Genomic DNA, 14,534 nt, shown 5'->3' with positions numbered 1-14,534 from the left:
AATGAAAGCATTAATAAGAGGGAAGCTCATATCATCATAGTCCTATCCCAAGAAATAAGAGAAATCCCAAGTGAACAACCTAACATCCTAAATAATAAAAGGTACTATGCAAATTGACCCTAACAGCAGAATGACTGGGAATGATTGGTCACTATGACACACACTGACCACCAGGGGGCAGACACTCAATGCAGGAGCTGCCCCCTGGTGGTCAGTGCACTCCCACAGCGGGAGCTCTGCTCAGCCATAAGCCAGGCTGCCAGCTGCCAGCACAGCAGTGGTGGCAGGAGACTCTCCTGCCTCCTCAGCAGCACTAAGGATATCCGACTGCAGCTTAGGCCTGTTCCCCGCTGGCAAGTGGACATCCCCTGAGGGCTCCTGGGCTGCCAGATGGATGTCTGACTGCCAGCTTAGGCCCGATCCCTCGGGGAGTGGGCCTAAGCCAGCAGGTGGACATCCCCCGAGGGGTCCCAGACTGCGAGAGGACACAGGCCAGGCTGAGGAATGTCCTCTCCCCCCCACCACCACCCCTTGCCGAGTGCACAAATTTTTGTGCACCAGGCCTCTAGTCACATCATAAAGTACTAGAAAAAGAAGAACTAAAGCAACCCCCAAGTCAGCAGAAGAAAGGAAATAATAAAAACTAGAGCAGAATTTACAATTATTGTAACAGCCTTGCATCCCTGGAATAAATCCCACTTGATAATGGTATATGCTCTTTTTAATATATTTGCTGGATAGGATTTGCTAATATTTTATTGAGGACTTTAGCATCTATGTTGATCAGAGATATTGGCCTGCAATTCTCTTTCTTTGTAGTGTCTTTATATGGTTTTGGAATTAGGGTAGGTAATGCTGGCCTCATAGAAAGATCTTGGAAGTGTTCCTTCTTCTTAAATTTTTTGGAATAGTTTGGGGAAGATAGGTGTTAGTTCTTTTTTGAATATTTGGTAAAACTCCCCTGTGAAGCCATCCAGATCAGGGCTTTTGTTTGCTGGAAGTTTTATTATTATTATTATTGCTTATACTTCATCAGTTGTTATTGGCCTATTCAGGTTTCTGATTTTTCCTGACTAAGTTTTGGAAGATTGTATTTTCCTAGGAATTTGTCCATTTCATACAAATTGTCTAACTTACTCGTAGTATTTTTTTTTTAATGATCCTTTGTATTTCTGTGGAGTCAGTTATTACTTTACCTCTTTCATTTCTGATTTTGTTTATTTGGGTCCTTTCTGATTTTTGATGAGTCTGGCTAAAGGTTCATCAATCCTGTTTATCTTTTCAAAGAACCAGCTCTTGGTTTATTGGTCTTTGGTATTGTTTTTGTAGTCTCTGTTATTTATTTCCATCCTGGTGTTTATTTCTTGCCTTCTATTTTGGGCTTTTCTTATTGTTCTCTTTCTAATTCCTTAAGTTGTAGGGTTAGATAACTTATTAAAAATTTTTCTTGACTTTTGAGGCAGTTCTGTAATGCTATGAACTTCCCTCTCAGGACTGCTTTCACTGTTTCCCAAAGATTTTGGGTTGTTGTGTCTTCATTTTCATTTGTTTCTAGGTTGTTTTTGATTTCTTCTTTGATCTCTTTGGTAACCCATTTATTATTTAATAGCATGCTACTTAGCCTCCATGTGTTTGAATGAATGTTTTTGAGTGTTTTTATTGTAGTTGATTTCTAATTTCATGCCATTGTGATCAGAGAAGATGCTTGATATGATTTCAATCTTCTTGAACTTGTAGAGACTTAGTTTGTGTCCTAACATGTGGTCTATCTTTGAAAATGTTCCATGTGCACTTGAGAAGAATGTATATTCTGTAGCTTTTGTGTGAAATGTTCTGAAAATATCAATTAAATCCATCTGATCTAGTGTGTCTTTAAGAGTCAGTTTCCTTATTGATTTTTTGTTTAGAATATCTATCCAATGATGTCAGTGGGGTGTTAAAGTCCCCTACTATGATTGTATTGTTGTCAATTTCTCCTTTAAAATCCTCCAGAAGTTTTTTAATATATTTGAACTAGGGGCCCAGTGCACAATTCCGTGCATCTTGAAAGGAACTGTGGACTGCAAGGCTGCAGTGGGCACAGGGGCGGGTCTTGGCTCATCCTCCACGCCCCCACCTGGCCCCTCCCGCTGTGGCCCCCAGTCCTCTGTCTACCAGCAGCCCCACTCCTGCCTCCTCTACTCCCACGTGTTGATGGCACCAGCCCCACTCCCACCTGCTGATGATGTGGAGCGATTGGGATTGGCACCAGCAGTGGGTGTGAGCAGGGCCGGCACCATCAGCGGATGTGAGCATGGCTGCTGCCCCAATTGCTCCTAAGGAGCAAGGGGAGGTGGAGAATCCCTCAGGGGCGATCAGGGCCGGCAGTGGGTGTGAGCACTAGGTGGGACCAAGGCATGCGGGAGCAAAGAATTTTCAGTAACCACCAGAGGCTCAGCCCAATGACAGCAACTGGCGCCCCACCTTGGTCTGGAACCCCTGCTCACCTGCTCCACATCCTGCCTCAGCCAACGCCCGCCATGTTCTATGCACGCCCCCCTGGTGGTCAGCGCACATCATAGTGACCGGTTGTTCAGTTGTTCCACCATCCGGTCTATTTGCATATTAGGGTTTTATATATATACTAGAGGCCTGTTGCATGAAAAAACTTTTGCAATAGGCCTTCCCTCCCCCTGGCTGCCGGCACCGGTTTTCCTCCGGCACCCGGAACCCAGGCCTTCACTCCTGCCAGAGCCACCTTCAGTCTCGCTCCGCCACTTCGTGCCTATGTATGCAAATTAACCGCCATATTTGTTGGTGGTTAATTTGCATATTTTGCTGATTAGCCTATGGGAGGTGTAGTGAAGGTACGGTCAATTACCATGTTTGTCTATTGTTAGATAGAGTAGACTAGAGGCCCAGTGCACGAATTTTGTGCACTGGAGGGTGGTGTCCCTCAGCCCAGCCTGCACCCTCTCCAATCTGGGACCCCTCGGGGGATGTCCAACTGCCTGTTTAGGCCTGATCCTAAACCAGTAGTAAGACATCCCTCTCACAATCTGGGTCTGCTGGTTCCCAACTGCTCACCTGCCTGCCTGCCTGCCTGATTGCCCCTAACTGCTTCTGCCTGCCAGCCTGATCACCTCCTAACCATGCCCCTGCCAGCCTGATTGACATCTAACTGCTCCTATTGCCCCCAACTGCTCTCCCCTGCAGGCCTGGTCACCCCCAACTTCCCTCCCCTGCTGGCCTAGTTGCCCCCAGCTGCCCTCCCCTGCCAGCCATCTTGTGGCAGCCATCTTTTGATCACATGGGGTGGCCATCTTGTGCAAGGACATGTTGGTCAATTTACATATTACCTCTTTATTATATAGGATGCTCCTATGTTGGGTGCATATATGTTTACCAGAGTTATGTCCTTTTATTGTATTGATCCCTTTATAGAGTAATCTTGGGTTAAGTCCCTTGGTTTTCATTACTTTGTATGCTTCATGCCATTCCCTTCTGGCCTGAAGTGTTTCTATTGGGAAGACAGCTGACAGTCTAACGGGAATTCCTAAGGAGGTAACTTTCTGTCTCTCTCTTGCAGCCTTTAAGACTCTTTCTTTGTTGCCCTAGCTGGTTTGGCTCAGTGGATAGAGCATTGACTTGTGGACCAAAGGGTCCCAGGTTTGATTCTGGTCAAGGGCACACGCTCGGGTTGCAGGCTTGATCCTAGGTGGGGGGGGGGGGGGCATAGAGGAGGCAGCCAATCAATGATTCTCTCTCATCATTGATGTTTCTGTCACTCTCTCTCTCCCTTCCTGTCTGAAATCAATAATATATATATATATATATATATATATATATATATATATATATTAAAGATTCTTTCTTTGTATTTAATGTTTGCCATTTTAATTAATATGTGGGTCTTTTGGGGTTCATCTTGATTGGGACTCTCTATGCTTCATGAACTTGAGTGACTTTTTACTTCTCTAGCTTAGGGAAGTTTTCTGCCATTATTTCTTCAGACAGGTTCTCTATTCTCTTTCTTAATCTTGAAAGTCATACAGAGAATAATGAAACTATGGAAATTGGATATAATATGACTAAGACCCATGCTGGTGAACAGCTGTTTCCCAGGAATTATTTAAACTCTGTTCTCAGGAAATGCTATAGTTTTTCCAAATGGGGTTCACATTCACTCAGACTGAGAAGCAGTAACCAGCATTCACAGAGCATAGGTGAGGGAGGCAAAGCCTGTTGCAGAAATCAATTTGATAAAGATGCAGGGCTTACCAACTCCACTTTCAGCAACTGCATAAACGAAGGCTAAGAAGTCAGCATTACCATCTGAAGCAGGAAGTGGGCACTTCAGCAGAGGCAATGAAGGAAAATAAGACTCAGGAGGTCTCCCGGGATGTGGCAAACATACCGTGTGGGCCTCTCCCCACATGACGGCAATACTCCCACCCCCACACATCATAAGTGAACATAGACAGAGGTTTGATGACAGAATTCAGCAGGGGTCACCACACAGTAGTATTTGAATGACTGTTCTCATGAATACAGTAGGTTCAGCCATCTTTACCAAATCTTTTTAAAGTCTCACATTGAAGAACACAACTGACTGGAACATCTGCACAGGGTGGATCCAGGGGAGCCTTCCAGAGTGGACAGAGCCTGGTAAAGAGCCCCTCCAGAGCTTTTCGTCATGCACTTGTTGCCTTTGTGTCTATTACAAATGCATACCTCTGAACGTGGGTAGGAGAAGGAGAAGGGAGGCTGGAAGGGGAAACAGGAGAACTAAGGTTTACTAAATACCTATCTCCCAGACTTTTTGTTAAGCATTTTATTAACATGATCTGAAATCCTTACAGGTGTCCTAAAAGATAGACATTGTTAATTTTATTATACAAACAAAAACACGAGGTTAGAGAGGTGAAGCCATCTTGGCAGACATTATAGCTGGGAGACTCTGAAGCTGGGCCCCGCCCACCTCCTGTAGCTGGTTCCTGGAAACCTGCAGCTGCAGGCTGGCTTCCTTCTCCCAGCCAACAGCCTGTAGCACAGGAGCTGTCCCTGTGATTAGCAGAGTTACTTCTTAGCACAAACAACCGCCTTGGCAAGTAAGGTAGCTTCTTGGTGAAGAGGTTTGGAAACTCCTGCAGCAGGAAATGATGCTTGCATCCACACAGCACAAGCTGTTGAGAAGGCAGCATGAGAAAGCTTCTTCTTAAGTCCATGCCCTGGTGGTCATTAATGTGTTACTCGAAGTGGTGGCTCAGAGAAGGGTGAAGGGAAACTTAAGTTGCTACAGGAGAACATGTAAGAATCGCTTCCGCTTTTTGCCTTGCAGACCCCATGCATTACCTAATTTAATCACTGCTTTCCTAGAAAGAAAGGGGAAGTTATCAAGGCCACACAACTCCTAGGAGCAGGACCACTCAGACTCAGGTGTTCTGCCTCGGGAACTCAGGATCTCTCTGCTGTGATCCAGATGCAACACTTCCCAGAAGAGTCTGTTGGTGCTCCCAGAGAGTTGAAATTATGCCACCTGCAGTCTTGGGCTGGCCAGCTCTGTGGTGTGATTTTCAGAGACATTGTGGGGGCGGGGGGCTGCCCATTGGCCTTAGACTCTACCTTCCATCTATTTCCTACGGTGTGGGATTTTCTTTTAAACAAGGGACAAGTCCACATTCTATAACTAGAGATGTTACAAAATGCAAATACTGGTGCAAAGGTAGCATCATTGACGTGAAGTGTAAATAGGCCACATGGTACAAAGGGAAGAGTTCTGACTTTGTTGAGTCAGAACTGATTTCAAAGCTGGCTCTGCCAGATGTGAGCTGTGTGGCCTTGGGCTTGTTGGTTTGTCTCTCTGAACCTCAGATTCCTCACCTGCAAAGTGGAAGTTATGCTACCTACCTCTAGGATAAACAGAAAAACTACATGAGAAGTACACAGAAGTGCCCAGCACGGTGCCTGGCACACAGTATATGCTGAACGAATGATAATTATTCTTTTTATGACCATAACAACTTCTCAATATTTTTGAGTTCCCCAAATGTGAAATCATACAGGACAAATAGCAACTGTTATTTGCTGACTTCAGCTCCATCATTTGGTGGCTTTGTAATTTTAGGTATAACCTTTACCCTCTTAGCCTTATATCCCTCACTTTACAGCCAGACCATTGTATCAAGTGAAATAATGTATGTGAAAGGGCGTGTAACATGGAAAAGTCTGTCAATCTGCAATTGGGGTGGATATTTGAAAGCGGAGGGTTATACAGAAGTATTATTAGTTTAGGATTAAAACATTATTGACCAAAGTACTAATTACAGATTATCGAATGTTGATGGCAGAATCTTGCTGGAGTTGTACAGAAATCTCACCTGAATGCTGTATCTCTACTAATGTGTATATGTGTAAATAGACACCCATTTTATAGATATGTGTAATAATATGTTGTATGATGACATTAGTTTAATTATGCTTCACATAAATTCAGCAAGAAGCCTGTCCTTTGTTTTGAAGCCCTTCGTAGTATTACCCTCAGGTCAATCTGAGAATAAATGCTGCTGTACATGTGGATTCACATACACAAAACATGACACTGAGTTGGGTCACCAAACACCCAGATGGAGCCTGAGGTCACACTAGGGCCTGAAGGCAGTATGTCCCTGAACAGAGGATCTGAATTTTCCAGAACTTGTATGCAAGCATTACACAGACATAGGCTTCCTCTGTGGTGGCTGGACAACAAATATGAAAAAGCTACTCACAAGGTTTCCCAGGTAAATAAGTTCAGAAACAGGCTCGGCAGGGTGGAAAGCTCTTTGAAGTTGTCTGGGCAGCTGCTGGTGGCTGCTGCATCTGCTCTGGGGCTTGGCAGCCCCGCTCCTCCTGAAAGGTACTGTCACCTTCACAGTATGCCTTCTGTCTTCCACCCGCTCCTTCAGCTGAAACAGTATTCTCAGTGTTCATCTGCTTGCCACAAATTCTTGGGCTGTGTTTTACTAGAAAATTCTCTTCCCTCCAGAGAATTTGCCAATTTGGCCTTGCATACAGAGCAGGTTAGGATGCCAGTAAATGCAAAAGGAAAAATAAAGGTTGTTTTTATGAAGTTATTGGCCAATTGGATATAGTTAGCAGTTATCAAGCCCTTAAAATATGAAAATTAATTAAATTTAATTTGATGAATAAGAATAATCACTTCAAATAGGATACTGTGATAAATAACCCCTTATATAAGAACAACAATAATTTCAATGCTACAGGTGAGAATTGCTGAAATGCAAAAAAAAACAAATACAAATAAATCCAAGTGTATGAAGCGAATGGTACAAATGATAATGAAGCCCTGCCCTGAAGGCCCCAACAGCGGGACTCCTGCTTCTCACATTGCAGCCAAATGGGAGTGCTGTGATCACCAGAGGTACATACTTCTCCTCTGAGTATTCATTTCCTAATGTTGCTGTAGCAAATTACCACAAACCGAGTGACTTCAAACACCTTTTTGTTCTCTTTTGGTCTGTACATCAGAAGTGTGATAAGGGTCTCACTGGACTATAATCAAGGTGTCAGCAGGACTGTGTTACTTTTGGAGACATTAGGGGAGAACCCATTTCCTTGCCTTTTCTAGCTCTTAGAAGTCACCTACATTCCTGGCTTATGGTCCCCTCCTGCATCTTCAAAGCCAGTGAAGTAACAGCTTTAAATCTCTCACTCTGACCCTTGCTTCCAGTTTGGCTTACATGTACTTAGAGTCTATACATTTGTCCAAATTCATAGAACGTACAACACCGACAGTGCACCCTATGAACCCTAAGGTGAACAGTGGACTGGGGCAGGGTGAACAGTGGACTGAGGGGGAGGATAATGATGTGTCATTGAAGGTTCATCAGTTGTAACACATGAGCCATCCTGGTAGGGGATGTTAACAGTGGGGGAGGCTGTGCATATCTGGAGGAAGGAAATACATGAGAAATCTCTGTACTTTGGCTCAATTTTGCTGTGACCTTAAAATGGCTTTTTAAAATAAAATCTCTTTTTAAAGTCTTTTAAGAGAAGCATTATGTGAGCGATGTGCTTGAAAAAGTTGGGAACTGCTGCGCTTGAGAGAAGAGACACTAATTTATTTCAATTTTATGTCCTGAGCGTCGCACAAATGCCTGCCTATGTGGGAGCTAAATGCACGACCGAAGACCGGAAGGAGACCGGCTGTGGTCAGGTTTCCTGCAGCTCGCAGTCGCCCGCAGTGACAGTGTCTGCTTTTGCAGTGTGATGGCTCCTCCGGTAGCCCAGAGCATAAGGGGGGAAGGAAGCTAGCGTTGTTCAGCTCTGTGCCAAGTACTTCTGTATTGGCCCACTTCATGCTTACAATAATCTACAAGGTAAATGCTAACAGTTCCATTTTTAAATTAGAAGAAATGGCTCTACACGGCTAAATAACTTGCTGAGCTGCAGGCTGAGGGGCCGCAATTCAGATCCAAGTTTGTGTGAATCCAAAGCCCAGGCCAGGCTTCCTCCTCAGGTGACAAGAGTAGACGATAGCAGTTCTTTGTGAGTGTTCTGAGCTCTGGGTGTAGAAATGATGCAGAAAAATGAGCCTGCAAACCAGGAGAGGTCCAAAGGGAGGATTCACTGTTGAAGTAGGTTTACAGCTGTTCAAACGGAAAATAATATAATAATTAATAAGTAATAATCCAAGAATAAACTGCGTACTCACAATTGTAAACCTACTTTTGCCCCACCATATATTTATATGAAAGACTGGTTGTCCCTGAAGGAATTTTCAACCTTTGTAAGATGCCAGTGGTCTCTGTGGGCCCTCCCCAGAAAGGGGAGCCACCTCTCAGGCCACTAGACTCAAGCAAGAAGTGCTGGAGCAGAGAGAGACCAGCAGAGGGCGCTGTGCAGGCATGCTGGTCAGGTCTTTTTTTCCAAGGCCCCTGCCCAAGACACCCAGAATAGGTGCCTAGGACTAAGGCAGGGATGGAAAAATGTCTTTTTGAACTAAATTGGTTTCCTTACCTTGAGAAAATGTAGCCCAGAGAATATTTTTCAGAAAATATTGGGGAGTGAAGGTTGCCTCTTGCAAAATTACTAACTGTTGTGGTTTCTTTTTCTTACATAAAACTTCCTTTTGCTCCAGTAGGTGTGAAGAGGAAGTGCTAAAAGTGGATACAGCAGCAAAAGTAAGCATGTGCAGTCCTAGATCTGTCTCGTATGAGAGGTATGGGTTTGCTCTGAGCCTCTTTTTTTTTGTCTTCTGGAAGCTGAAGATCAAAGGCTTTATCTTACAGGTCTGTTCTGGAGAATAAAGCGAATGCACCGAACTGGTACGTAAATACATGATGTCACACAATTTGCAATTATTTTGGTCTTGCATCCCCTTTACACTCTTAGAAATTATTGAAGACTCAAAGAGCTTTTGTTTATACAGGTTCTATCAGTCAATATCTACCACATTAAAATCTAAAATTTATTTTTCAATTAAATTTCTTATTAAACTATTTATGTTAGAAAATAACAACAAGCCTATAACATGTGAACTTTAAAAACATGTTTTTATGAAAAATAATTACATTTTCAAATTTTAAAAGTTAGAAGAGTAACAGTGTTTTTCATTTTGCAAGCCTAGTCTGTGTTCAGACTATTGTGACTTCATACCTCATGTAGCCTGTGAAAACTTGTGAAAGAATGGGAGTGAAAACACAAATAACATCTTAGTGGTTTATGAAAATTATTTTGATCTAGGCACTCAATAAATGGTAGTGATTACATTGTTCCCTGAGCAAGTTTATCCCAAATTCCTGGTAGCAACTCTAGCTTATAACAAAAGATGCTCTAGGAGGTAACCTGATCTTTGGAGAGAGTGTCTGACTGGAGGGTTATGAGAAGTTTTACTCAGTTTGCAAAGAACTTGATGAGGAATCAAGTAATTGATGAAATGATGCAGACATGCACAGCTGGAGCAGGCCTGAGCTTGTGGACCTTAGTGTATGCCAAGGTAATAGCTATCTTGAACATAAAAAATCAAATCACTCAGTCCTAACTGTTTTGGCTCAGTGGATAGAGCATTGGCCTGCGGACTGAAGGGTCCCAGGTTTGATTCTGGTCAAGGGCATGTACCTTGGTTTCAGACACATTCCCAGTGGGGAGTGTGCAGGAGGCAGCTGAATCAATGTTTCTCTCTCATTGATGTTTCTAACTCTCTATCCCTCTCCCTTCCTCTCTGTAAAAAAATCAATAAAATATATTTTTTTAAAAAATCAAGTCACTCAGACAGCAAGTGGTTAACCAAATATTTTATTAAAAAACTAGAGGCCCGGTGCATGAAATTCATTGCTGGGAGGGGTCCCTCAGTCCGGCCTATACCCTCTCACAATCTGGGACCCCTTGGGGGATGTCCAACTGCTGGTTTAGGCCTGCAGAGATTGGACCTAACCAGCAGTTGGACATCTCTCTCACAATCCGGGACCACTGGCTCGCCTGCTTGCCTGCCTGATCACCCCTAATCACTCTGCTGCCTGCCTCATCATCCCTGACCATTTGCCTGCCTGCCCAATTGCCCCTAACCCCTCTGCCTGCCTGCCTGATTACCCCTAACCCCTCTGCCTGCCTTCCTGATCACCCCTAACCACGCTGCCTGCCTGCTTGATCTCCCCTAACCACTCGCCTGCCTGATCATCCCTAACTGCTGGCCTGCCTGCCTGATTGCCTTTAACTGCTCGCCTGCCTGCCTGATTGCCCCTAACCGCCTCTGCCTTGGCCTCCACTGTCACAGCTTCATCCAGAATGACATCTAGAAGGTGGTTTAGCTGTCCAGTCTAATTAGCATATTATACTTTTATTATTATAGATTAACATAAAATCTGCCTTTTAGTGACTTCTAAAATGTTTCATTCCTTCTTGCTTTGGATGATGAGATACATTTACTGTATTTCCATCTCCTCCTCCCCAGGTGGCATCCAAGCCTGATGAATCCTGTGTTAAGGAACTTCTGTTTCCTGCTGAGACCTGTGTCATTTCCCCACAGGTCTGAATTGGCCTGCTTCTGCCCACGTGGGCATAAACCTTCCCCAGGCCTTCTGCAGAGGGACATCACCAGCCAGCATAACCAACTGTGTCTCTAGATTCCTCTTTCTCTTCTACTCCTTCTATGCTGCCATCCTTTTAAAAGCACACTCTGCTTGATCCTTTAGATTCTCTCAGATCTCTTTGTAACCCCCATTTCTCCCCTCGTGTCCTCTGTCAGCCCAGCCTGAATCCTACTCTCCACTGACTCACTGCTCTCTCTCTGTCCAGGCCTCTCTCTCCATTCAGGCTCTTCTTCCTCCCTCCTCTCTCTTCTGTGCCTTGCAACTTTCATGTGCAGGGAGCCAGAGCCCCAGTCATGAGGGGGCCTATGAGCCATGGTAAGCTGTTATGGGATTTGAAGCCATGACTTGATTCCAGGTACAATACTTTTTACATTGTATCATGTAACCTCTTCAAGGAGTTATCATAAGAGATAGTCTAGTTTTAAAGATCAGCAAAGAAGATGGTTTGGACTCTCTTAACATTTGCTTTCCTTCAGTTTACTCGCCAACCAGCCATCAATCGGAGTGAAGGTTATGTACAAGATCAAGAATACAAGGGACAACTCTTCCTAACACCTCCCTTATTCTTCTCAGAGAACCCAAGTTCTGAGTGCACATAGCTCATGAGGAAAGAGGAATATGCCATCAAGAGGAGCCAGAACCACTGAGCTGAGGAGAATCATGTTGTTCGAAGGGGCTCTGCCTCAAAAGTCTCATCACGCTCTTAAAGACTGAACTGCGTCCCCCACCACATTCTAATGTTGAAGCCTTACTGCCCAATGTGACCATATTTGGAGATAGGACTTTCATGGAGATACTTAAGGTCATAAGGGTGGGACCCTAATCTAATAGGACCGGCATCCTTATAAGAAGGAAAAGAAATACCAGAGCACCCTCTGATGAGCTTACCCCACCCCCGGCACCCCCCACACACCCCATGTACACACAGAAAGGCCATGTGAGGGCACAGGGAGAAGACAACCATCTACAAGCCAGGAGAGGCCTCACCAAACCAGCCCTGATGGCACCTTGATCTTGGATGTCTAGACTCCAAAACTGTGAAGAAAAAAAAAAAATCAGCCCTGACCGGTTTGGCTCAGTGGATAGAATGTCGGCCTGTGGACTCAAGGGTCCCGGGTTAGATTCCAGCCAAGGGCATGTACCTTGGTTGCGGGCACATAACCAGTAGGGAGTGTGCAGGAGGCAGCTGATCGATGTTTCTCTCTCATCGATGTTTCCAACTCTCTGTCCCTCTCCCTTCCTCTCTGTAAAAAATCAATAAAATATATTTAAACAAGCAAACAAAAATCTATGGTTTAACCCATCCACCTGTATTTTATGGCGGCCTGACCAGACTAATATACACTACAACGGGTTATTTCTGTGTTGTTTCTTACTGCATCATTGGACTTTTATGAGGCCAGGTCATGGCCTGCCTTACTAACAAACTGGGGAGGAGGGTCCCCTCTGACTTCTAGGAAGGGCAATTTTGCTTACAGGAGGGCTGAGCCAAGGGCGGTTTGGAATCCAGGATGCCTTAAATTATTTATGACTGTTTCTTCATCTATAAAATGGGAATGATAATACCAGTGCTTTGGGGGAAGGTATAAATATAAAATTCAATTGGATAAATAGTAGCTGGACTTTGTTTATATATAAAGTGTTGTACTGAGAAGGATATAAGGGTAAATGTGTATGTATCCCTTATGGGAAATTTTTCTCAATAATAATGTATGTGTGTGATATAGTTGTGAAAGAACTCTAGGGATGTGACATTTAGAAATGAAGAAGAGTCCTAGCCAGTTTGGCTCAGTGGATAGAGCATCGGCCCGAGGACTGGAGGGTCCGGGGTTTGATTCTGGTCAAGGGCATGTAGGTTGCAGGTTCCCCAGCCCTGGTCAGGGTGTGTGCAGGAGGCAACCAGTGGATGTGTCTCTCTCACATCGATGTTTCTCTGTCTCTCCCGCTCCCTTCCACTCTCTCTAAAAACCAATGGAAAAATATCCTTGGGTGAGGATTAACAATAAATAAAAAAAATAGAAATGAAGAAGACTTTAAATTCATAATACTAACAATCTTATTAGTTGATTAATGTAAATGTACTGATTTTTGCCATCATAATATTCTAAATATTGTTTCTTTTTAAAGTTCAAGGATACATCATTTATTGAAAATTCTAGGGCTAAAAAGAAATTTAAATTTTAAAAAATCTGAGTGTTTTCTTAAATTTTTCAATTATAATTGACATTCATTATTTTTTACATTATTTTCAGGTAGATAGCATAGTGGTTAGACATTTATATAATTTACAAATGGCACTCTACATTATTACAATATTATTATTTTTCTTATGCTGTACTATATTTCCCCATGACTATTTTGTCACTACAAATTTGTACTTCTTAGTTTTTTTTTTACCATTTTGCCCAGCCCCCAAACCCTGCCTTCCACCTAGCAACCATCATTTTATTCTGTGAATTTGTTTCTATTTCATTTGTTCATTTATTTTGTTCTTTAGATTCCATATATAAATGAAATAATATGGTATTTGTCTATCTGATTTATTTCACTTAGTGTAATATTCTCTCAGTCCATCCATGTTGATACAATCTTACATGGTAAGATTTCATTCTTTTTATGGCTAAGTAATATTCTATTGTAGATATGTACCACCTCTTCTTTATCCAATTATCCAATGATGGGCACTTAGGTTGTTTCCATATCTTGGCTATCTACAGATATAAAAAGCCAGTGAAGGGAATGCTGTAATGACCTGAATGACTGGTTGTTACGATGCCCACTGAGACCAGTGAACCGGCCTGATCGAGGGGTGGGGCTGGCCGGCCAAACTCCTGCAGCCCCTCCCCCCAGCAAGCCCTACCCTTGGATAGGCCTCTCCCACCCTGATCAAAGGTGGGGTGGCTGGCCAACACCCCCGCAGCCCTTCCCCCTGGCCAGCCCCACCACCCCGATAGGCCTGTAGCCCCTCCCCCAGCCAGTTTGATCCCCGATTGGTCCCCCAATTTGATAAGAGGCAGGGCCACTGGCCAACCACCCATGGCCTCTCCCCTGGTTGCTGGCCCCTGATTGGGCCCCCCTACTGCATTCGAGGATGGGGCCGGCCAGCCCACTGCCCAAAGCCTTTCCCCACAGCCAGCTCCACCTCTGATCAGCCCCCACCACCCCATCGGCCTGCAGCCCCTCCCCCAAGCCAGCTCTGACCCAATTGGCCCCCCCAATCTGATCAGGGGCAGGGCTTCCAGCCAACCACCATGGCCTCTCCCCCAGGTCACTGGCCCCTGATCGGCCTCCCTATCCAATTCAGGGGTGGGGCTGCAGGGCTGGCTGGCCCACTGCCCACAGCCCCTCCCCACTGCTGGCCCCACCTCCAATCAGCCCCCACCACTCCAATTGGCCCACAGCCCCTCCCCCCAACCAGCTATATCCCCTATTGGACCCCCACGCACACACCAATCAGGGTGG

The sequence above is a fragment of the Myotis myotis genome, unplaced genomic scaffold (assembly GCF_014108235.1).
Source record: "Myotis myotis isolate mMyoMyo1 unplaced genomic scaffold, mMyoMyo1.p scaffold_m19_p_3, whole genome shotgun sequence".
In the NCBI taxonomy this organism is placed as follows: domain Eukaryota; kingdom Metazoa; phylum Chordata; class Mammalia; order Chiroptera; family Vespertilionidae; genus Myotis; species Myotis myotis.
Note: the sequence above shows the minus strand (reverse complement) of the source record.